Raw genomic sequence first — 23,252 nt, 5'->3', positions numbered from 1 at the left:
GTAGACGTCCCCGAACGCCCCGGGAGGGACGAGCTCCCTCGCTCTTTTCATTTGGGGTCACTACAGCTCAGGACTGTAAAATTGTCACGGTTCTAAGTCTGAACCAAAGAGTCCAAATCCGGCAAATCGTTTTGAGAAAACAGATTTTTGAAAGAAGTGTCAAACATGGACTGTTTTGCCAGATACAGAGTCGCCACCTAAATATTTTATTTTGGGGAAATTTAGGAAACCCTGACTTGTTGCCTAAGGCCATGTGTCCGTCATCACCAAAGTTGCCTCGGCTCGGGAACTTGGGTACGATTGGGGAAGGTCACTTCGTGAGCACCCCCGCTCGCCCGATCAAAGATCGGCCTCTACTAACCATGATATCTATTTTTGAAAACATTATGTGTTCTTATTCCGTTATTGGCCTAGATTTACTATGTGATGCGCACAGCATACAAGTATAGACTGGATCGCCTGAATTGGAACAAAACATTTCATGTTTGTTTGTTTGAAAATGGTTTGATGGTGCTACCCGTAAGTAGGCTAAGACGTGGATTTGCCACCCTCGGATGGGCTTAGAAAAACATGATTTTGCCACTATCTAGTGGGCTTAAAACACACATTTGATGAATTGTTCCAATCCAAATAACCCAACCTTCACCCACAGGCATTCAAGCAATTATATCACATAAGCATATAGCCTCATGGTAAACATGTTATTCATGGCAGTCACTCACACGCATGCAAGGATGCTAAAGTATAAAACTTACCGAGTACTCCAAGCCAAAATAGAAGCTAATTAGAAATCCATGCATGATCCTAATTTATACAGAAATGCCTAATGCAACACATGCAAAAATGCAACTATAGCAGGCTCGGCTATTCTAGACGTGGCATATGAAATGCTACAGCTAACATGTATTCAACTTGGAATTGAAAATACAATGCAGTTAGTATGATGTGCCGAGCCCGGTGCATGCAAAACAGATGAATGAATGCAAACATGCTATCATACTATATGCTAATTGAAACATGTCCTAATCTAACCATCATAAGCGGATAAATAAAAGGGAGAAAGACATGGGGTTGGAAGACATGCATCACACACACGCACACTTATTACAATTATGCCCTCGCACAGAGGGTCCGAATAAATAATATACAGTCCCGAATAAATAAATAATACAGTCCCAAATAAATACAAAAATCCTAATTAATTTACAAATTAATCTAAGAAAGTTATAAACTGGCATGCAAATCAGGGACTGCCTCGACTCTGATGAATGGTGTATGTTTGGGCTGCCTTGCGCGGAAATCCACTGGGATGGCCCAATTAGCCTCTGTTTTGCAATTATTCTTTGGAAAGTGCGCCAAGCTCCGAAAGGTGGCTAATTCTTGATTTGCTGCAACAGAGAGCAGACAAGGGGCATAGCAATGTATTTTCACATATGTATGCATGTCTCGATCCTCGTGCCACTAATCACGCATCTCGATGCATGATGGCCGAGGAGTCGAATTGTGCAACTCAATATAGAATGAATGCACATGAAAACAAAACAAAACCTAGACTCCATCATGGATAATCCGGAGTGTCGGCGACTGGGAATTGAGACACGTTCCGTCACTCGGAGTACGAAACGTACCTCGTTTCCTGTGCTCGGGCTAACTCTTATCCCAAGCACAATGCAATATGCATGACATGCATGAATGTAACTAATATACAACCTAACATACACAATGCTATGAAATGGCATGCACGATGCACGAGGTAACATGGCATACACAATGCGTTAACATACAACCTAGCATACGCAATGCTATGAAATAAAATGGCATGCACAATGCATAAATGGACTTACACTAACACAAGTGGACCTCAGCCACACTCGCATAAGAGGCCATGAGATGAAAATGAGACACTCGAGATGCGTGCACGCATGCACGCAAACCGAGGACCGACCCTAAGGCACCAAATGCCACTCTAACAAAGCATGGCAAGGCATGAAACATGGTATGCAAACATGCAAATTTCAGCACTAAAATATGATGCAAAACAGCCCCGAATCATGGCGATATGGCACCCGATGCATGAAATGAGACTCGAAATACAAGACTAAGCATATGAAATGACTTGTAGCTACATCAAGCATGCATTATTTGTACATGAAGTATGAAGAAAGATTCAAGGCAGCCCCAAAAAAAACATTTTTACATTTTTAAGCAAGGCCAAACAGCAAACACAAATAGGGCTAAACCGATGCGCAAAAATGGCCCTAAATGTGAGATAAAGAAGCAAGTCACAGCTGCTGGCCCAAACAGATGAGGGCCCTTCAAAAATGTTGAAGAGGGACCCAAAATATGACCTTTTACAGTTTATGACCGGGCCAAAAACTGTACACAAGCATGCTCAAAATATTATGCAAAACAAGGCCAAAAAAAGAGCTATAACACAAAGTACAAGAAGGATGCTTCAAACAGTAAAAAACCCTTAATGAAATATGAAGAGGGGGTCAAAATAAGGCCATTTATAGTTTGGACCAGAGCCCAAAAACAGAAGCACAAGAGGCTAATGAATCATGCAAAAATGGAGCCCAAAAAGGAATATAAAGGAAAGTGGAAGATAAAAGCCTCAAACAGTGATGATCCCTTCAACAACATTGAAGAAGGGCTCAAAATAAGCCACTTTACAGTTTATGACATGCCTCAAAACAATTTATACATAGGCCAAAAATACTACACAAGAAAATGGCATACAAGGGAGGCAATGAAGCAAGTGCAACAAGGAGGCCTCAAACAGTGAGAGGCCCTTAAACAAATATAAAAAATAGCTCAAAATAAGCCTAGTTCCAGTTAGGGTCGGAGCCCAAAACAGCAAGCAAGTGTGGCTAATGTATTGAACAAAATAAAGCACACAAAAAATGAGAATAGGGACTCACCCTTGAAGACTAGTCTTTGACATCCTTTTGGACCAAGATGCAGCACTCCTAGGCTCTGAAGAACAATCTCCAGCTGCTGGAATGGAGGATGGAGGGGTGGGGCTATGGGTTGGTGAAGAAATGAGTGTGGGAATTGAGAGTTTGGAGCTTGGAAATATAGAGAAAGAGAGAGACAAGGCAAGAGGCTCAAAGGTGATTTTTCTAACCCCTAAACTAGAGCTGGAGCTGCTGTTATATAGACACAAGAGGGTGGAAAAGAGGGGGAAAATGGGGGGGAAATGAAATTCAAATTTTCCCCCAAAATTGGCCTAAAAGGGAGATAAAGGTGAAAGTGATAGTAGGAGATCTCAAACCGAAGAGAGCCCCTCAACAAAGTTGAAGAGAGGCTCAAAATAAGACACTTTTTTAGTTTATGACAAGCCACGAAAATAAATACAAGTAGGCCTAAACTATCATGGAAGAAAAGGCCTAAAAGAGGGGTAAAGAAGCAAGTGGCAGTAGGAGATCTCAAACAGCAAAAGGTCCTTAATCAAACATGAAAAGGACCTTAAAATATGACTATCTCAAGTTCGGGTCGGAGCCCAAAAATGCAGAATGAAGGTTCGGGAGCCAAAACACGCAGTTCGGGGCCCCAAAAGTGGGCTGTTAGGCACTAGAAGTGGTGTCCGACCACGAAGTTGGTCTCTCGGATCGCAGTGTCCCTCAAAAGGGAGTAAATAAGATGCATGCCAAAAAATGGAGCAAACGGAGGTGGTTAAGCGGTCCCGAACCGAGGCACACGGCCAACGGCTCCGAAAAACCGGAAACCGGACTCCAAACGGGCAAAACGGCCTATGACCACGAAACGTAGCCTACGGCCACTGAGAGATGATCTACGAGACCTCTCCCTCCCTTCGGGAAGAGAAAACAGAGAAAACGGAGCCTAGTTCGCAAACCGAGGCAAGCATAAAAGAGTCCGGAAGTCCTGAGGCAAGGCTCGCAGCCAAGACTCTGAAACTTCTGAACGAGCACAATATGCAATATCACCGAGCGCTCAACTGGTGACGTCTGAGTCTCAAGGTCGGTCAAAAATGAGGTGTCTACACAACCAAGCCTCACAAGGCTAAGAGGACTTAAAGTAGTCCCAAGGAAGACCTAAACAAAGCTAAGGACATGCCTAGATAGCATCTAAGTGGCCTACGCATGGAAGCATACAAAAGAGGCCAAACTTGGAGCATAAGACTACAACCTTTTAAAGCATTAAGAGAGCATCAAATGCAAGCTTACAAGCATACCATGGGGATTGAAATAATGCTATAAATGGTGCCAAACCACTGAAACAAGCTAAGCAATGCATGCTAAACACTCACACACCCGAGGCTAGCAAGCCAAAATGCAAGGTGGCTATACAAAGCAGGTCAAGCATGGCCAAAGAAATTAAAAATAGAGCTAAAGCGTACTAAATCATGCATAAAAGCTTCACAAAGCTTGGCCAAAATCATGCTATAACAAGGCTCAAAGCACAAAGCAAGTTAAGGCAAATTCATGGCATTACAAGACAAGTATGTTAAGCATGTATGGTGTGTCTAAACCAACTAAAAAAAGTGCTATATCATAACAAAATAAGCACAAATAACACTTAAGACATGGCCAACATGAACTTAAAAATGGTGCTCACACATGAGGCTAAAATGACACTTTTTGAAGGCAATAAGGAGAGGGGATAGCCCTCTCCTTCTTAGGACCTTAAAGCACCATCCCCACCACTGAAATCCCTTAAGATTTCAGTGGTGAGAAGGCCCAAACAAGGTGGTCCCGGAGCTCACCAAAATAGCACAAAATGGGGGCCAAACAAGGGCTAAGAGGGGTCAAACAACCCCAAAGCTCAAAACAACCTTGAACAACTATTTTAAGCAAGTAAAAAAAAGACTTTTATATGTTATACACTAAGCTCAAAAACAGATGCAAGGTAGGCAAAAAGACTATGCAAAAATGGGGTATTTAAAGGTAAAGTTCTTACCCTTGTAGACCCCTTCAAGAACAGCACTCCAGCTGTTTTCTTTAGCTCAAAACCAGCTCAAAACTTCAAGAACAACCTAATGGCTCCTCAGCAACCAAGGTAAGGTGTAAAACTAAGTGTTTGTGCACAAAAGTAAGGACAAACACACACTTATACACAAAGAGAGGGAGATATAGAGATAGAATAGATACACTATGGCTAACCCTAATCCAGACCTCTAGAACTTAGCCCTCTAACCCTTGAGGAGGGAGGAGAAGCCCTCCTCTTATAGAGGATCACTCTTGCAAAGCTTACAAGACAAGCTAAGCAAGAGTGAAATCCCTCCATACACGTGTATGGAGGGGGTGAAAGGTGTATACCAGCTAGCACAGATGGCATAAAAATATCTGTAAAAGTAGATGCACAGTGGTCGGCCAACCAAAAATGACAAAATGGCAAAACACATGGTCGACCGACCACAAAGAGCGCCGACCGACCAAACATATGGCCGATGGCAACAAAACAATGGCCGGTGGCCTCAAGCCATGGCCGGTGAGGTGTGGGGGTGGCCCACAAGCCACTCTCTGCCCCTCAAAAGCAAAACACAAGTGTTTGGTGCAAAACCAAACACAAAGCAGTTGAGTCGAGAGATCCTGAGGCAAGGCGCGTAGCCGAGACCTCCGGGAACTCAAGATGAACACAAACATGGATGATCACCGAGTGTTCAAATAGTGACGTCCAAGTCTTGAGGAAGGTCAAAAATGGGGTGTCTACACATGCATGGGCCTCCCTCACTTCCCGGGACTAGTTAGCTAGTTAATGAGTTTAAATTAGCATTTAATTATGTGTTTGTTGTAAATTAATTAGTCGTAGCTAATTAGTTTGTGTTGTAATATTTAAATTAGCTTAATTAGTTGTAATTAAATTAGTTTGTGTTATAATATTTAATTAGTTTAGACTAGTTAAATTCCTAATTAATTAGCTTCGATAGTTAGTTAATTATTCGTTCAAGTTTTGTAATAATTTGCTTAATTAGCTTAGCTTACTTATTCATTCAGACTCTCCTTCGTGAGAGTGTAATGTAATAATGTGTATGTCTTCCAACCCCATGTCTTTCTCCCTTTTATTTACCCACTTTCGATGATTAGTTTAGGGACATGTTTCAATTAGCATACCTTATGCTTGCATCCATTCATCTTGTATTGCAAGCACCGAAGCTCAGCGCATCATTCAAACTGCATTGTAATTTCAATACATTGTATACTATTTAAATTGCCTCATATGCCATATTAATAGCCGAGCCTATTAGTTGCATATTGTATGTGTTGCATTAATCATCTCGCATAGTTAGGAACATGCATTTTTCTAACTAGTTTCTTTTCTTGGCTTGGAGTACCAGGTGAGTTTTAGTGCTTGAGCATACCTGCATGAGTGTGTGTGATTGCCATGACTACTATGCTTGCCATGAGACTAAATGTTTATTTGCTAAACTGCTTGGATGCCTATGGATGAAGGCTTGTTACTTGAATTAGAATAATTCAATAAATGTATGTCTTAAGCTCACTTTGTTTAATGACAAATTCGTAAACTTTAAGCCTACCTGAGGTGGCAAAATCAAACCCTTTTCGCAAAACAAACATGAAATTGAGTTGTTCCAATTCGGGCAAACTAGTTTATTTTTGCTTGTGCTGATCACATAGTAATGCTAGCCTAATAACCGGAACAAGAGCATATAATGTTGATAAAAATCATATCATGATTAGTAGAGGCCGATCTTTGACCGGGTGAGCGGGGGTGCTCAATTCATGACATTTCCCTCTCATATGCAAGTTTCCGAGCTGAGGCAACTTTGGTGATGACGGACATGTGGCCTTTGGCACGAGTCATGGGTTTTCTAAATTTCTTCAATAATAAAATATTTAGGTGGTGACTTTGTATCTAGCAAAGTAGTCCAATTTTGGCATATTTGAATCAAAATCAATTTTCCAAAACGATTTGTCGGATTTGGACTCTTTGGTGTTTATTAATTTCACATTACACTTGTGAGATTAGATTCAAAACCATGGAAGTCCGAACTGTAGGGCTTCTTTTAAACCTTCCAAAAGGCGGCGCGGAAAAGTCGAGCTACAGTTACAGTCTTGATTGTTTATGTTGATGACATTATTGTAACTGGAGATAACCTTGAAGAAATTGAGAAACTTAGGAAGCAGTTGGCCAAAGAATTTGAAATAAAAGAATTAGGAAAATTGAAATATTTCTTGGAAATTGAAGAAGCATACTCTAGGAATGGCATCTTTATTTCCCAACAGAAATATATACTTGATCTCCTTAAGGAGACAAGTATGCTCGGTTGCAAGCCCTCAGACACTCCTATTGAGCAGAATCACAAGCTAGGAGAAGTTGTAGGCGACGCGATGGTAGACATAGGGAGATATCAATGGTTAGTTGGGAAACTCATTTACTTGTCGCACACAAGACCCAACATTGCCTATGTCGTGAGTGTAGTCAGCTAGTTCATGCACTCTCCGAAGGATTCCCACTTGGAAGCTGTTCACCTAATTCTACAATACTTGAAATCTACCCCTGGGAAAGGTGTCCTCTTCAAGAATAATGAGGAACTAAGTCTAGAAGCCTACACGGATGCAGATTGGGTTGGATCAATAGTGGACCGCAAGTCAACATCTGGTTATTGTACCTTCTTAGGAGGAAATTTGGTGACTTGGAGAAGCAAAAAACAAGTTGTAGTGGCTAGATCAAGTGCTGAAGCAGAATTCAAAGCTATGGCACATGGAATTTGTGAACTTTTGTGGCTAAAAATTATCTTGGAAGAGTTGGGAGTCAAGTGGGAAGGAAGCATAAAGTTGTATTGGGACAACAAATCTACAATCAATATAGCTCATAATCCAGTACAACACGATCGCACAAAACATGTGGAAGTAGATAGACACTTCATCACGGAAAAACTGGATAGTGGCTTAATTTGTACTCCCTATGTCTCAATGAATGGGCAACTTACGGATATCTTCACCAAAGGACTACGGAGTCACTCATTTCAACATATTATGAGCAAGCTGGGAATGGACAACATTTATTCACTAGCTTGAGGGAGGGTGTTGGCGAATTTTTATGGATTTAGTTGACTTGCTGAATAGGGAATTTACATTCCTTTAAGACTAAGATTGTACAGCCTATATACTTTATATTTGTTTCCTATTATAACTGTTGTTAGTTAGGCCTTAATTTTTAGTGATTGTTTCCTGATTTAGTTCCCTAAGTTAGTGTCCTTTGTACTCTATATATTTTGTATGTTTTCCCTTAGTTAATAAGAAGAATTATTCATCTGTATGATTTAATAAGAACCTATTCTGAGGATATGCATATTTGAATTTTGAATAAACATTCACTAGCTCATTGAATTGAGCTTGAAAGAATTATGACAATTAGAACAACCTTCCCAAATCAGCAATTTCACCAAGATGAGGTTCAATACACTAAATTACCTTCTTCTAATGTAGGACAACTTAGGAAATTTGGGACAAAGCTGCCTACACAGGTTCTATAATTAGTTTAGGACCTTCAAGAAGATGAGTACCTTTCATAGCCAAGACCTTCAAGAACAAGTGAACCAAACTCCCAAAACTTGATTGGCTCCATATTAGTTACAAAATATGCCCACAAAACCAACATGATATTGTAAATTTGTCAATTAAAGCCTTTCAAATTCAGAAAATGTCATCGACCAACTTATAGGCAAATTACATAACAAAGCTTGACTATGCCATGTTCCTTTTTATTATTAATAAATTGCTCTACTTACATATATACACTACAGGAAAAATGGGATTTAGCGGCATTTATTTAATGGTGTTTTTATAAACGTCACTTTTTCTAATATTTAGCGACGCTTTATAAACGTCGCATTTTGATTTAATTAAAACGGTACCGTTTATTAATATAAGTCGTTTTTGAACGCCTTCAAATGTCTTACCATGTTATCCCACTCCCACTCTCTCCACAACTCTGAGAATCAGAACCTCTCTTTTTCTTCAAACCTTCATTATTGATCCCTCAAATCTTTCACTCACTCGCTCTCTCTCTCTCTCTCTCTCTCTCTCTCTCTCAGAGATTACGATTCAACCTTCTTCAGCTTGGTGAGCACCACCGTCTGCAATCTCAGTTTCGTATCCTCTCTCTCTCTCTCTCTCTCAAGCTCTTCCTTCCGTCTATTCTTCTCCTAGGGTTTGGATCAACTCTCCTCTTGCCTGACTATGTTGTGAGATCTGAGTTCGAACGGTAAAGGAAGCCCTAGATTGTTGTGTTTTGGGGGTTCTTCTTGTTCCTTGAAGGCAATGCCGCTACAGTTATTGAGACTAGGCCATCTCTTTTTCCCCCTCAAGAAGGTAAGATTTGAAGTTTGAAGCACTAATGTCTTCATGTTATCGAAATTTCTTATTCAATAACATATGTTTCAGATCTGAGATTTCTCATTCAAAAATATGTTTGAGATTTGAAATTTCTTATTCAAGAACATATGTTTCAGATCTGAGATTTATCATTCAAAAATATATGTTTAAGATTCAAAATTTCTCATTCAAAAATATTTGTTTGAGATTTGAATTTTTTCATTCGAAACAATATCCTTTAGATATGAGATTATTTTTCAAAAATACATGTTTCAGATCTAAGAGTTTTTATTATTCATTTGAGATATGAAGACTCGCTGGGATTTTTTTTTGGGTATAGCCTTCTTCTTGCTTAGGCTTTTGATTTTTGATTTTTGAGGGAATCTGATTACTTGAGCTTTTGCGTATATGAATGACATCCTTGATGAGGTCTATTGATATGTTCTGCATTTTAGTTATTATTATTATTATTATTTGTTATCAATTCATGCTATATTCATTGAAAAAGTGTAATAAATTATTGACAAGGGACAACTAGATGGACCACTAGGCCAACTTTCCTGTCCCATTAAATTCCTCATACTTGCTTAATGTATTTTCATTATATACTGGAAGCATAGTAATATAGATACGTCATCCTTGATTTTTTTTTCTTTAAATGGTTCGATAATGCTTCCCTTAGGAACTTGTCGTGGTCAGTTTTGGTTTCATTTTCTTCTTGGTATGGCAAATTCTATAACTATGCCTTTTTAGTTCAGTATTAACCGCTTACAATGTGATCTACAGTTATAGAATGTTAAGAATATTAAATCTGATGGCATTGATATGTAACATATTATTAACAAGGTCTTCACTTTTCTCTTTTTTGTTCTTGGGCTAGTGGGTCTGGATTGTTAAAGTAACATCACTTTTAGGCATCAACAAATTAATTAGCTAATTGTCCATTCCCATCAGAAACCTCTATTATTGAGAAGTGTTGTTTGATTCTTTCTCTTGTATGCATAGGTGTACTCCATATAACTGGTGGGCCACCTTTTGAACTGTCAAAAAACTAAAACTCAAAACCATTATGAACTTGCTGTTTAAAATTTTGTTATGTAATACTGCCTATAAACAAGAATTGAATTAATAATTGAAGGGGTATGCCATTTGAATTTCTCGCCTGACCCTACAAAAAGGCAAATTTTGTTGGGACAGACAACCAGAGTGGAGTGCATTTAGGGAGAGTAGTTTTGGACATGGAATACTTGAGGTAAGATAGCTATTAATGCCCATTACTTGATTATGGGGCATTCTTGATAAGCATTCAAGCACTGAGAAATATCCTTGAAATGACTATTTGTCTGTCATAGCATTATCGACAAATCTTCTTCTACACAATCATATCATTTCATCAAACTAGTTTCTGAAAGGCTGTTTATTGTTTTGATTAGGGTTGTGGAAACATTTCTTAAATGTACCAAAAACATTTAATAAAGATAAGGGAAACAAGAACAACAAAAAGAATTTAGAAATACATGAAAATGGTTTGGAAATGTAAACTAAACCTAACGTAGTAATTGATTAATTGAGCATTGTTGAGATTTATATATTCATTCACATAAGAGAAAGTATAGAATCCAAAATTTAATATTAGATCCAAAAGTCATTTATTAATCACAAATGAAACAATGCTAAGTTTATGTGATTCAAAAGTTGCCTGAGGGATGCGGGTAAGTTGTGGAGAGAATGTTGCATTTTTTTTTGGTTTTATTATGCTTTATGATACAAAAAATAATATGGAATTGGGGTTTCCAGGTATGAGTTCCAGATGCAATATGGATCAATTGGCTGGGCTATAGGTGCGACTCTTGGATATGCACAGGCTACAAGAAATAAGCGAGTGATTGCTTCCATTGGTGATGATAGCTTCCAGGTAATTATGCATACATTTCAATCTTCATTGTATATAATATAGTATTGATTTTTGTAAATTCTTCTAATCTTATGAATACTGTATTGGATATACTTCCTATGTTGATGTTTGTATATCTTCATCTTATGTCACCTAGCATGCACAATATGAAGGATTAGAGACTTAAGGGATTGCAGTAATGGGATTCACTGCTTTGAATTTGTCCTTGTTAACACCTATTTTGGTGAATGCTTGGCAGGTGACAACACAAGATGTGTCAACAATGCTGAGATATGAACAAAGGACCATCATCTTCCTTATAGAATCCGGAAATTTTTGTTTCTTAGTAGACACTTTCATAGTACTTGTATGTATAATTAGTTTGAATTGCATCTTTTGTGCCGATTTGTTTTGTAATAACTTTCAACTTACCACTAGGTACTAGTTTAACTTTATTTCATCTTGGAATTGAAATATTTTTGCGTATTATGAAGCATGAATTGATCTAATAATATGTTTACCTAAATTTAGTCAATATATTGTATATTTTTCATCTTTATAGAAGGTATTTTTTTGGGGTTAAATCTCACAGAATTAGCGCAATTTATTATTTTTTTTTTACAAAAATGAAGTTATAATGATGTTTTTAAACGCCACTATAGAATACCAACGGTTATATTTTTAAAATAAAAATGACCTATCACGGTGTTTTTAAAACGTCGCTAAATGTGGAGTGACGTCATTGTACCATTATGCAAACGCCGCCTATACTGATATAGAGACGCTTTTAAAGTGTCATAAAGTTACAGTGACGGCTGCATCTTCCGCGTTTGGTACTAAACGTCACAAAAACAATTAGCGGCGTTTTTGGTATCTATAGCGGCGTTTTTTAAACGCCACTAAAAGCTCAATTTCCAGCAGTGATATATACAGAGAGAGAGAGAAAGAGAGAATTAGATTTACAGGCCAATCCATCTTGGCCATGTTACATTAATGGTCAAGAAGCAGTTACCAAAATTCTTTTACACATATAAATTATTAAGTCTCCAATGAAGACGGTTAATTTATGGACCAGAAAGTTTAAAACAGAGCGCAAGAATGAAATACAAAAAACACTACTTACAATGAACAATTTAAGCCATGGATATTAAGTTGGGAATAAAGAAGAATTAGCATTTTTGTGATGAAAAACTAGGTTAAAAGGTAATGGTAAGGACATTATGAGGTACAAGCAAGTATAATTGTCACGAGATCTGCCTTGTCAAGAACTTACCTCATAAAATAAATGGACTGATAATAAGAAGAAAAAATTAGACAAAAATGAGAGAAATGATTTACGTTCAAGTATTAACCTGAGTCCCAGAAGAATTTATACACAGATATATAGGCTTTGATGGGTTATCATAATCCAACCACATGAACTGAGCAACAAGAAGCTCAGTTACTACTAGCATAATTTGTAGCAATCAGACAGAAAAATAGCTATTATTATGGTGTAACAGTAGCAAGATTGATAAAATTTATCAACCATATCGCCACTTAGATATACAGTGAACAGAAATGAAGCAACAATTAAAGAAAATAAACCTCCGTGACACTTTCAGACTGTCAGCAGACGGGATCATCTTTAGTCTTGAACATGTCCATTTGTGAAGGACTTAAGCCATAAAGATATTGAGGGGCATTCTTGTAATTGTCCATCACTACAAGTAAGAAGATGGGAAAGTGATAAGTAATCATCTAAACAATGCTTGTTTTAGATAAAGTCAGAGTACTCAAATTCAAGATTTGACTTCATAATCCAATCAGATGCAACATCAAGATTGCGCTTAAGTTCTTACACAACATTGCTCCCAACTGGGGCAAAACCACATCTATTGCAGCAGATTAGGTTAGATACATTCAACATGGATGTAAAGGAAATATATACACAAAAAATTGATGTTACACCATTCTCAAATACCTTTACGTTATGTTTTTTAATTTGTAAATTTACTAGCAAACACATGTTTCTACACAACCTAGAGTTGGCTAGAATTCTCCAACAAATCTTATAACCCAAATCTCTGTATATTTGAATTACCAAAATCCTTGACCTAATATGAGCAATAGAAACAACCAAACACAAATTCAAACCACAGTTCTACACAGACTAAAAAAACCCATATCAAGAACTAAATTCTTAATCATTTTAAACAATAAGCATACCTGGAAATATATGTATATACATATATATCCCACTCTGAATAGTGTATAAGTTTTGTATGTATATACATAATATGGCCACAAACAAAAGGTTAGTTTCATGAAGTACTAAATAATAAATTAATTTTTGTGTGCTATTTTGTTTACTAATTTCGATAGATATCGTTGTTGAACTTATAGTTAGGTATAAATGCATGAACCTTTCTATGTGTATTAGAATAATAAATGTCAATGTGTATATTTTTTTTTTGATCAGCGAAGAAAAGGAATCTTTATTGATGAAAACCGAGTAAGGGAATACATCAATAAGGGAGAAGGGGAGGGGGAAGGGGTAGGGGAAAGATGGTGAGTTGGTGAGTAACCAACCACAATCAACAAACCCAACCCACAATACAACCAAAATCAGAAACATACCAAAGCCAACAGATAAAAAATACAACCGGCCAATAAAGCAAACCATCTTTCCCTCTGCTGGAGCATCCAAACAGCAGACCACACACAGTGGTTGGTTAGCATCAGCAAAAGCAAACATACCACACACAGAACAAGAATCAGACCATCAGTGAGGCAGGAAAGTCAGCATGAGGGCTCCAGAATGAGGGCAAAACAAAGTCATCATGAGGGCAAATGCACTGCTGCCCAGACCAGAACCAAGCAGGCCTCTGCACTGCCATGACAGACCCGAAGCTGGTACCTACCACTCTGCAATCAAGCTGCATACATACCAATCTGCTTCAAAACCATCTGCTAGCATTCTGCATAATAACATAAGCTTCACCTACAGGAGCTTCACTGGAACCAGAGAGATAGCTGCAGACCAGACTTCTACAAACAAATCTGCTACTTCCCACACTGCTACCACTCTGCATAATGACAGACCAAGCACAACCTACGAGATACAACCTCTCACCTGCTTCAAATTTGCGACAATATCATGCACAGTGTAATTCACCCCTTTAACATATGACTTGATCCATAATGCAATTCTTTCTTTCAGTAGCTCTACTATCTGTGCAAAATCTGCACTACCATTGTTAAATAAGCATTCATTCCTAAGTTTCCATAAGGACCAAAGCATGGCCAAAGGGACCACCTTCCAAATGTTGAACTCCTTCTTCCTGAATTTCATACTAGACCACCAGTCAAGCAAAATAGCCACAGATCCTGGTGTTACCCACTGCACTTCCCACCAATTTACCAACGCAGACCATAACTTCCATACCAATGGGCATAAAAGCAACACATGATTTATGGTTTCTACCTCTGCTTTGTAAAATACACAAAGTGGGCTGACATTGGCAGGTATAGCTCCAATCCTTTGCATGAATTCTGCTGTTTTAAGTCTCCCTTTCCAAGCTAACCAGGTGAAGAACTGAGCCTTCGGGGGGGGCTGCATTTTTCCACAGGAACTTTGAAATGGAAACTGTGGGTCCATTAACTAATTCCAACCTTTTCCACATTGATGCCACAGAGAATACTCCAGAATTACTTGCTCTCCACAAACAGTGATCCTCAGTTAGAGGATTTAGATTAGGTACCTCTGCTAGTAATACATTTAGCCTATGAACTTCCTCCTCCTCCAAAGCTAAAAGTGATCTTCTAAATGCCAACTTCCAATCACTGCCCGGCCCTTTCCGGTGGTAAAAAAATTGCAAGGAACCTTCCTTCTCCACTGATAGACTAAATAGTCTAGGAAATTCACTCCTAAGACTCATATCATTGAACCATCTATCCGTCCAAAAATGGATTCTTTCCCCATTTCCCAAAATAATCCTGAAGTTTTGTGAGAAAAACTCTGCCGCTACACTATTTGCGGAAAGTAATGATACAATGTCCTTCCACACTGTAGATACCATTGCAGCTGACACTGTTTCTGGTTTCCACCTGCCCCCATTCCCACCATATCTGCTACATACCACCATTTTCCATAGTGACTGTTGTTGATGACCATACCTCCACCACCATTTTAACATTAGACAGATGTTAACATCACTGAGACTTCTCACACCCAACCCCCCTTGGTCTTTACTTTTACACACCTCTTTCCATTGGACTAAGTGAATTTTCCTTTGAACTTCCGAACCACCCCACAAGAAGTTTGATTAAATCCTATCAATTGTTTTAGCAACACCAATAGGCAATTTGAAAATAGATAGAAAATACACTGGAAGATTTGACAATCCAGACTTAATTAGGGTCAATCTACCGACAAAAGACAAGAATCTCCTCTTCCAAGATGCTAATTTCTTTTTAAACTTCTCCACCACTGGTTTCCAAGTACTTTTTTTCCTTGGATTGGCCCCTAAGGGTAAGCCAAGATATGACAAAGGTAGACTCTGGCTGAGGCAATTCAGGTTGTTAGCAAACTCCTTAACTAACTCCTCTCCCACTCCAATTCCACAAACAACACTTTTATGAAAATTAATCTTGAGGCCTGACATGACTTCAAAACACCTCAAAATTCTTTTAAGCACCCTGATTTCATCCCAATTGGCTTCACAAAATATAATAGTGTCATCTGCAAATTGTAAATGAGAAATTATCAAGTCTTGATGGCCAACTGAAGCTCCTTTGATCATCCCCTGTTCTTTGGCTCTCTCTAACAGAATATTTAGTCCTTCTGCAACCATAGTAAAAAGGAAAGGCGATAGTGGATCTCCTTGCCTTAAACCCCTCTGAGGAGAGAACTCTGCTGTGGGTGACCCATTTACAAGCACTGAGATCCTTGACGTAGAAATACACGACCTAATCCAACCCACCCATTTATCTCCAAACCCAAAATTTTCCATCATTGACAACAAAAACTCCCAGTTAACTGAATCATAGGCCTTCTCAAAGTCCAATTTAAGAATGATTCCTTTTTTCTTGGTCTTTCTCCACCAATCCACCACTTCATTAGCAATTAAGACCCCATCAAGGATGCATCTACCCGAAAGAAAGGCTGTTTGAACCTCTCCTATGAGTTTTGGGAGCACTTGTCTTATTCTTCTGGACAACACTTTAGCCAACACTTTATAAATCGAGCTAACCAAACTTATAGGCCTAAAATCACTCAAGTCTAGTGGGTTCTTCTTTTTAGGAATCAAGGTAATGAAAGAGCTGTTTACCCCTTTAGCCAACTTCCCATTACGATGAAACTCTTGGAACAACTGCATGAACTCACCTTTCATTATAGACCAGCACTTTTGAATGCAATGCAGGTTGAAGCCATCAGGTCCTGGAGCTTTATTCCCATCACAATCTTGAATGGCTGCCCAGATTTCTGCTTCACTAAAATGTCAATGTGTATATGTGGAGTCTATTATATTTAAAAAAAATTAGAACCCTTTATGCCCACATAAAAACCAAGGAAGTGAAAAGTTTGATGACAATATTTAGGTGATGTTGAAAAGAATTCAATTAACTAATATATAGGAACAAAATTATTTTATTTTTGAGCTGAGAATTGAAGAAACTTGAGTTTGAATTGAATAAAATTGAATTAATAATTGTATCATTGAATCAGAAAATAGAACCAATTTATATAAATGGAACAAATTCCCAACATAGGAAGTACATAAGAATTTATTGTTACAGTAGACAATTCCCACAATTACAGAATTAATATATCTCAAAATTCTGTGAAATAAATACATTATGGCACAAAAAAATCAATTAACAAAATAAAATTTTGAATAAATATATATGTGTTGAGCAATTATGGCACAAAAAAATCAACAAGTTCAATTGTTAATATTTTTATTTCCTTTTTTAATTTTTTCAGTAGTTAATATAACATTAATTGCTAGTCTACCAATATATCTACAACCATTACAAGAGACCAGAAAAGAAACAATTCAAAGAAACATAGACTAAATTCAAAAGAAACAATAAACAATAAAAACCCTAATTAGGTATCCAAAACACAAAGCAAAGCACTAATTCAGCAGAAACCATAAATAATTTATCATAATCAACCACACATAGGCCTAATTTATACTAAATTGCAGAAATTGAAGAAAAGAAATAGCAATGGAATGGCCAAAAACCTAAAATTAAATAAAAGTGATATATATATATATATATATATGTATGGAGAGAGAGAGAAAGAGATAGAGACAGAGATAGTGCCTTAACCTTAGCTCAATGGATCTATGATTTAGGCTCCGATCTGACAACAAACGAAGGGCCGAACCAGAGACTTCGCAGAGGCGGATGAGGCGGCAGATTTGGAAGAAGAAGAAAAAGCAATGGTGACAGTGGATATAGATATTTGGTATTGTCGTGGTCCAGGCAAGAGTCGTGAGGCGATAGAGAAGGAGCAGTGGTGGACCAAAAAGAGATGTTGAGCAATTTAGGGACGTACTTTTTCACTGTTGCTGCTGCTGTCGCTACTAGCCGTTGTCACTCACTGCTCACCGTCATCGCTTACTGCTCGCCGTCGTCCCCCCTTGCTGATGTTGCCACTGCCACTGCCGCTACTTGTACTCGAGAGAGAGTATTTTGGGGATTTTTGAAATTGGAGATTTTTTGTTTAACGCTATGTTTGGATTGAATGATTTGGAGAGAAAAGAAAAGAAATAGAATGATATGTATTTCTCTTATTTGTTTGGATAACCTAAGTAGAGAGAAATGGAGAGAAACTCATTTCTCTTATAAGCCTCATTTTCAATCTTCCCAAAAGTGGAGAGATTGGGAGAGAAAAGAAATCACTATTTTCATAATACCAATTTTGTCCCTATAAAAATAAAAGAAATAAAATGATTGAAAATATAAAAAGGTTATTTTGGTAATATAACATAAAATAATTTCTTTTCTTTTCTCTTAATGAAACCTAACCAAACAAGAATGAGAGAAATTATAATCATTTCTTTTCTTTTATTTTTTCCTTATCCAAACAGAGGAGAGAAATCACAATCATTTCTTTTCTTTTCTTTTATCTTATTACTTAAGTAATCTTTTCTTCTCTTTTCTCTCCTAAGTTCCCAAACATAGTGTAAGAGATTGGGAATTTGAGATCGTGAGAAACAAAATGGGGGAAAAATGGAGGAATTCGGATAGAAAGAGCGGGAAAATGAAAACAAAAAGAAGAAAAGAAGAGGAGAGTTAGGATATGAGATATGAACGATGTTGTTTCATTTATTTTTTTGTAGTTAATATTTTTTTTTCATTTTTTTTTAGTTACTAAGGTTGAAAATTTATTTGTTTCATTTTTATTTTAATGAAAAAAAAATTATTCAGTGTATTTGGTTTGAGTTTTTTGGATTAAGTTTTTTGAAAACTGAGTTTTTTGGTTTTCGTATTTTTTATTTTTATTTTTAGCGAATATTTTTAAAATTTTATACATTTTTTTTACTTTTTTAAATGCACCTTACTTAGATGTGTTTAAAAAGTAAAAAATTTGTGAAAAAATATATTAAAAAATTAATAAATACATAAAAATATAAAAAAATATACTGAATTCTCGTATTTTTTTGCATTTTTGGTATTTAGTGAATGTTTAAAAGGTTTTTTTCACAAATTTTTTACTTTTTAGGTATATTTATGTTAGGTATGTCTAAAAAATAAAAATAAAAATTGCTTAAAATATTAAAAAAAATTCATTAAAAATAAAAAAATACGAAAAACAAGAAAGTAGAATTTTTTGAAAAGTATTTTTTTGGAAAAATGGAACCAAGCAAAGTGATTTTTTTTTTTATTATTTGGTAGAAGTAGGGGTAATGTTTTAATGAAAACTATTTTCTGTTAAAATAAAGTTAATTTTTTGTGGTCAATGAAAAATATTTTTTTGTGACCCATTTTTTTTTGCTACTAAAAATCAGGAACTAATTTTTTGTGGTAGAGAAGAGGGAGTAGCGGTAGTGGTGGTGGTGGTGGTGGTGGTGGCGAATGAGATTAGTGGTGAAGTTGTGGTAGTGGTAGAGGAGATTGAGTAGCGATGGTGGAAGAGAGGTAATGGTAGTGGTAGTGGCAGTAGTAGTGGTGGTGGTGGTGGTAGTGGAGTGGTGGCGATACTGGAGTGGTAGCAATAATGATAGTAATGGTAATCGTAGAGGTGGAGTGGCAACAGTGGTAGTAGTGGTGGTAGTGGAATGGTATTTGCAGTACTGGTGAATGTGGTAAATGAGATGGGTGGTGAGAGAGAGAGATGATTAAGAGACAGATAAAGAAGAGAGATAGAGAGAGATAGAGTGATGAGCGCGAGAGAGAGAGAGAGAAAGTGGTCGCTAAAAGTGCATTTTCTTGTAGTGGACCGATAAATCGAGAGGGAGCTCGATAAATAGAGAAGATGAGAGGAGAGGGAGAGAGTGAGCAAGGCAAACACAGTGGGGGGGAGAGAGAGAGAGACAAACAGACAGGCAGACAAAGAGAGAAAGAGATAGAGAAGAGTGATGAGTGAGAGAGACAGAGGCAGAGAGAGAAAGAGATAGAGACAGAGAGAGAAAGAGATAGAGATACAGAGACAGAGAGAGACAGAGACAAGACAAAGACAAAAAACGAGAGAAACAAGAGATGAGCGAGAGATAGACAAAGAAAGAAAGAAAGAGAGCGAAAAGAGATGAACGAGAGATAGACATAGAGATAGAGAGAGAAGAGAGATGAGAGAGATAGAGACAAGAGAGAGAGAGAGAAGAGAGATGAGTGAGAGAGAGAAAGAGAAGAGACATAAAGATAGGAAGATGAACAAATAGGTGAAAAGAGAAATGTTATATCAAAAAAGTAAGACGACGTCGTTTTTTTAAATTTTTTTTGGATAGAAAAATACCATTGCATTTATTCAAACTATTTTGTGACTATATATATGAAGCCGTCTCAAAGCCACAATAAATTTTTTTTTTTTTTTACTTTTTTTTTTTTGTAATGATACCTATTACAGTCGCAAAAAACTGACCTTTTTTTTTTGTGACTAAAGCTAGTGCCGTCGCAAAAACTCTATTTTTTTAAACAACAATCTCTGCCGTCACAAATACTCTCATTTTTTTGCGACAGCAATTTCTACCATCGCAAATACTCTCCTTTTTCATGACAGCATTTTCTACCGTCGCAAATACTCTATTTTTCCGCGACAGCAAATTGTGCCGTCGCAAAAACTCACCTTTTTCACGACAGCAAATTATGCCATCGCAAAAACTCACTTTATGAGACGGCAAGTGTGCCGTCGCAAATGCTTCCGTCTTTTAAGCCCACTTTTCTCGTAGTGCCGTTAAAAAAATCGATATAAGCAAGTTGCTATTTACATGCTAGACCATCCTGTTTATTGAGGAAAATTTGCATCTGTGTAATCATGTACTTCATTAGTAGGAAATGAAATTTCAAGGTTGTTATCAGCACCTGAACACGGCAAACTAAGCGAGAGGAAGGTAAGTAATATGAGCAGAGCCTCTAGTTGTCAGTATTACGGCTGCTGCCACCAATACTGCCACCGAGGGCATCAAGCAAGGCAAGGAAGAGATTGGTAATGTCCAGATAAAGGCAGACTGCAGCCCAGGTGTACTCATCATAGTTCAAGCGCTTGATCAGGTTGTCGGTGTCATATATGATAAAACCAGAAAATATGATTGCTCCAATGCCTCCATAAATTGTTGACCCCAATTTTCCTAGAGGGATGAAGATGTGTTGATTGAAACCACAGTTTTGTAGGGAGAGAGTTAGCAAACACAATTTGAAAAGTCCAACACGATTTACTTGTATCAGGGAGAAGAAGAGAAAAAGAAAATTCCCACAAACCTGAATGAGACCAAAAATAATGAGCACCACAAGGGAAGTGATAAGAAAAGGTCCCAAGAAGCTAAAGTCATAGCCTTTCTTCGCAGCCCAGAATGTGTATTATAGTGTCAAGGTAACAACTACAACACTAGTTAGAATCCAAGCCAGCAAAACAATTCTTCCTGTTACATACTAACAACAATTATAAAATGGGTAAGGAGTAACTTCTTAACTTGTAATTTGTTTTCTCTATATCAATTCAAAAAATTCTCAATCATCTAACATAAAACTTCCCGTCTAGCAAAGATATTTCCTAATGAATAGGTCCATAAGACATTTCATTTTCTTTTCTAATCTTTATCTTTTCTCAGATTTCTCAGCAATCAAACAGAGGCTAATTAAGGTTTCATTCACAAAATAATGTTAGAAAGAATACCTTTTACACCACTAATGTGTAGATCAGATGTTATCTTTAGTACCAATTCTATCCACCATAATACACAGATATTACATACATTTAATACATATACAAACCTAGTCCAACTACTTAGTTAAAAGTTAAATTTTGTTGTGTCATTCATTCAAGAATGTCAGTAACAACATCAGCAATACAACATTAATTCATACACAATTTACATACAGAAAGATGAACAGAAAATTTATTCATTTTTACTCTTGGAAAACGAGCATGACAACCTCACCGCGAATGCGATCGCAATCGTAAACATCATCAGAAGAATCAAGTTCACCGGGTGTTTCTTGTGGTACGCATACAATGGGCACAGTACTACGCAAAATCAAACACTTAGTAAACGACATATATATACATAAATGCGAAGAAATTGAAAGTTGAAGATTTGTGGATTAACTGATGAAGGGGACGATGAGAGTGAGAAAGTAGAGAACGATGCCGGGAGTGGTGTGAAGCATGAACTTGGGGATTACGTGAACGAAGACAGCGATGGAGGCGATGGCGACGGCGATGGCGACGGTGAGAAGTAACTGGATCGTGAGAATGGAGTAAACCTTTCGAATGAAGCTATGGATTCTCAGTCATGGAGGGAAACAATCGGCCATTTTCACCGGCTTCAAGGTCACCACTCTTCATCATCGTCTTCTACTGAATCGCCATTGTTGCACAGAGAAAAACGCTTAGTGGTACTCAACTATTTTTTTTATACAGCTCTCTTTGTAATTAATTGTGCGTGAAGGATTGTGATTGATTGGTTTGGATTAACCAGAGAGAAATACGAATCGTGTGAGTGGGCACGTAATAATCTCAGTGGTGGTTTAGGATGTGCTTTTTAATTTTTTTTTGACTAAAAAAATAGAGGAAAAAAATTATATGTTTGGAATAATTTTTTGACTTTTTATGAAAAAATGTATAATAAAATATTATTATAAAATCAAAATGACCATTCTATCATTATTGACTTTTTAACTTTAAATTTTTTGACTTTTAGATAATTGAATTTAAAGAGTAAAATAATAATTTTGTCATCTAAATTTCCCACACAAGCGACTCCCAAATAGTATAGACTTTTAACTTTTTAAATAATTTTTTAATTTTTTTAGATTATCTCAAACTTAATTTTCAAAATATTTCTTTAGGTACTGTTGACTTTTTGGCTTTCGAAGGTTATTATTGTAATTGCGAGCGTGCCAGTAAGGATCGATCAGTCCTTATAGAAAAATAATTGACAACCAATTATCAAATGATTGTGTTTTAGTTCTTTCAGCCTCAATGAAGAGGACTTTTATTGGTAGTGGCTTGATTTATAAGAATTAAGCAAAATAACAATTAAATGAAGAGCAATTGAAGCATTTCATAAAAATAAAAAACTTACAATGAACCAAACTCAACCTCGTAGAGGTTTACAGCGACAATCTATTTGAAACTACTCCTATGAATGAAGTGCAGTGCAGGAATTGTAAAGTGCAGAAATGTAAAGAACAGGAAATGTAAAGAACTGGAAATGTAAAATTGGAAAGAAATAAGTAGAATAAGACTGGTTTTCTAGGGCTTTTTTCTGGGCCCTTCTCTGCTATTTATACTTCTCAAGGATGACCATTGAACTACATTTCGAACCGTCGAACTGCTCCTCCATGATCGTTGATCATGTTGCCTTATAATTAGCTCCACTACGCCATCACTTGCAGTTAGA

General features: G+C 37.1%; 1 pseudogene; it reads right to left on the bottom strand.

Moving 5' to 3' along the window:
- Positions 1-20,763: 20,763 nt before the first annotated feature.
- Positions 20,764-22,198, bottom strand: LOC114261453 (protein LIFEGUARD 2-like; annotated as a pseudogene).
- Positions 22,199-23,252: the final 1,054 nt, after the last annotated feature.

Source organism: Camellia sinensis, chromosome 8 (genome assembly GCF_055761805.1).
Source record: "Camellia sinensis isolate YWXY chromosome 8, ASM5576180v1, whole genome shotgun sequence".
Taxonomy (NCBI): Eukaryota; Viridiplantae; Streptophyta; class Magnoliopsida; order Ericales; family Theaceae; genus Camellia; species Camellia sinensis.
This window is presented reverse-complemented; position numbering and strand designations above follow the sequence as displayed.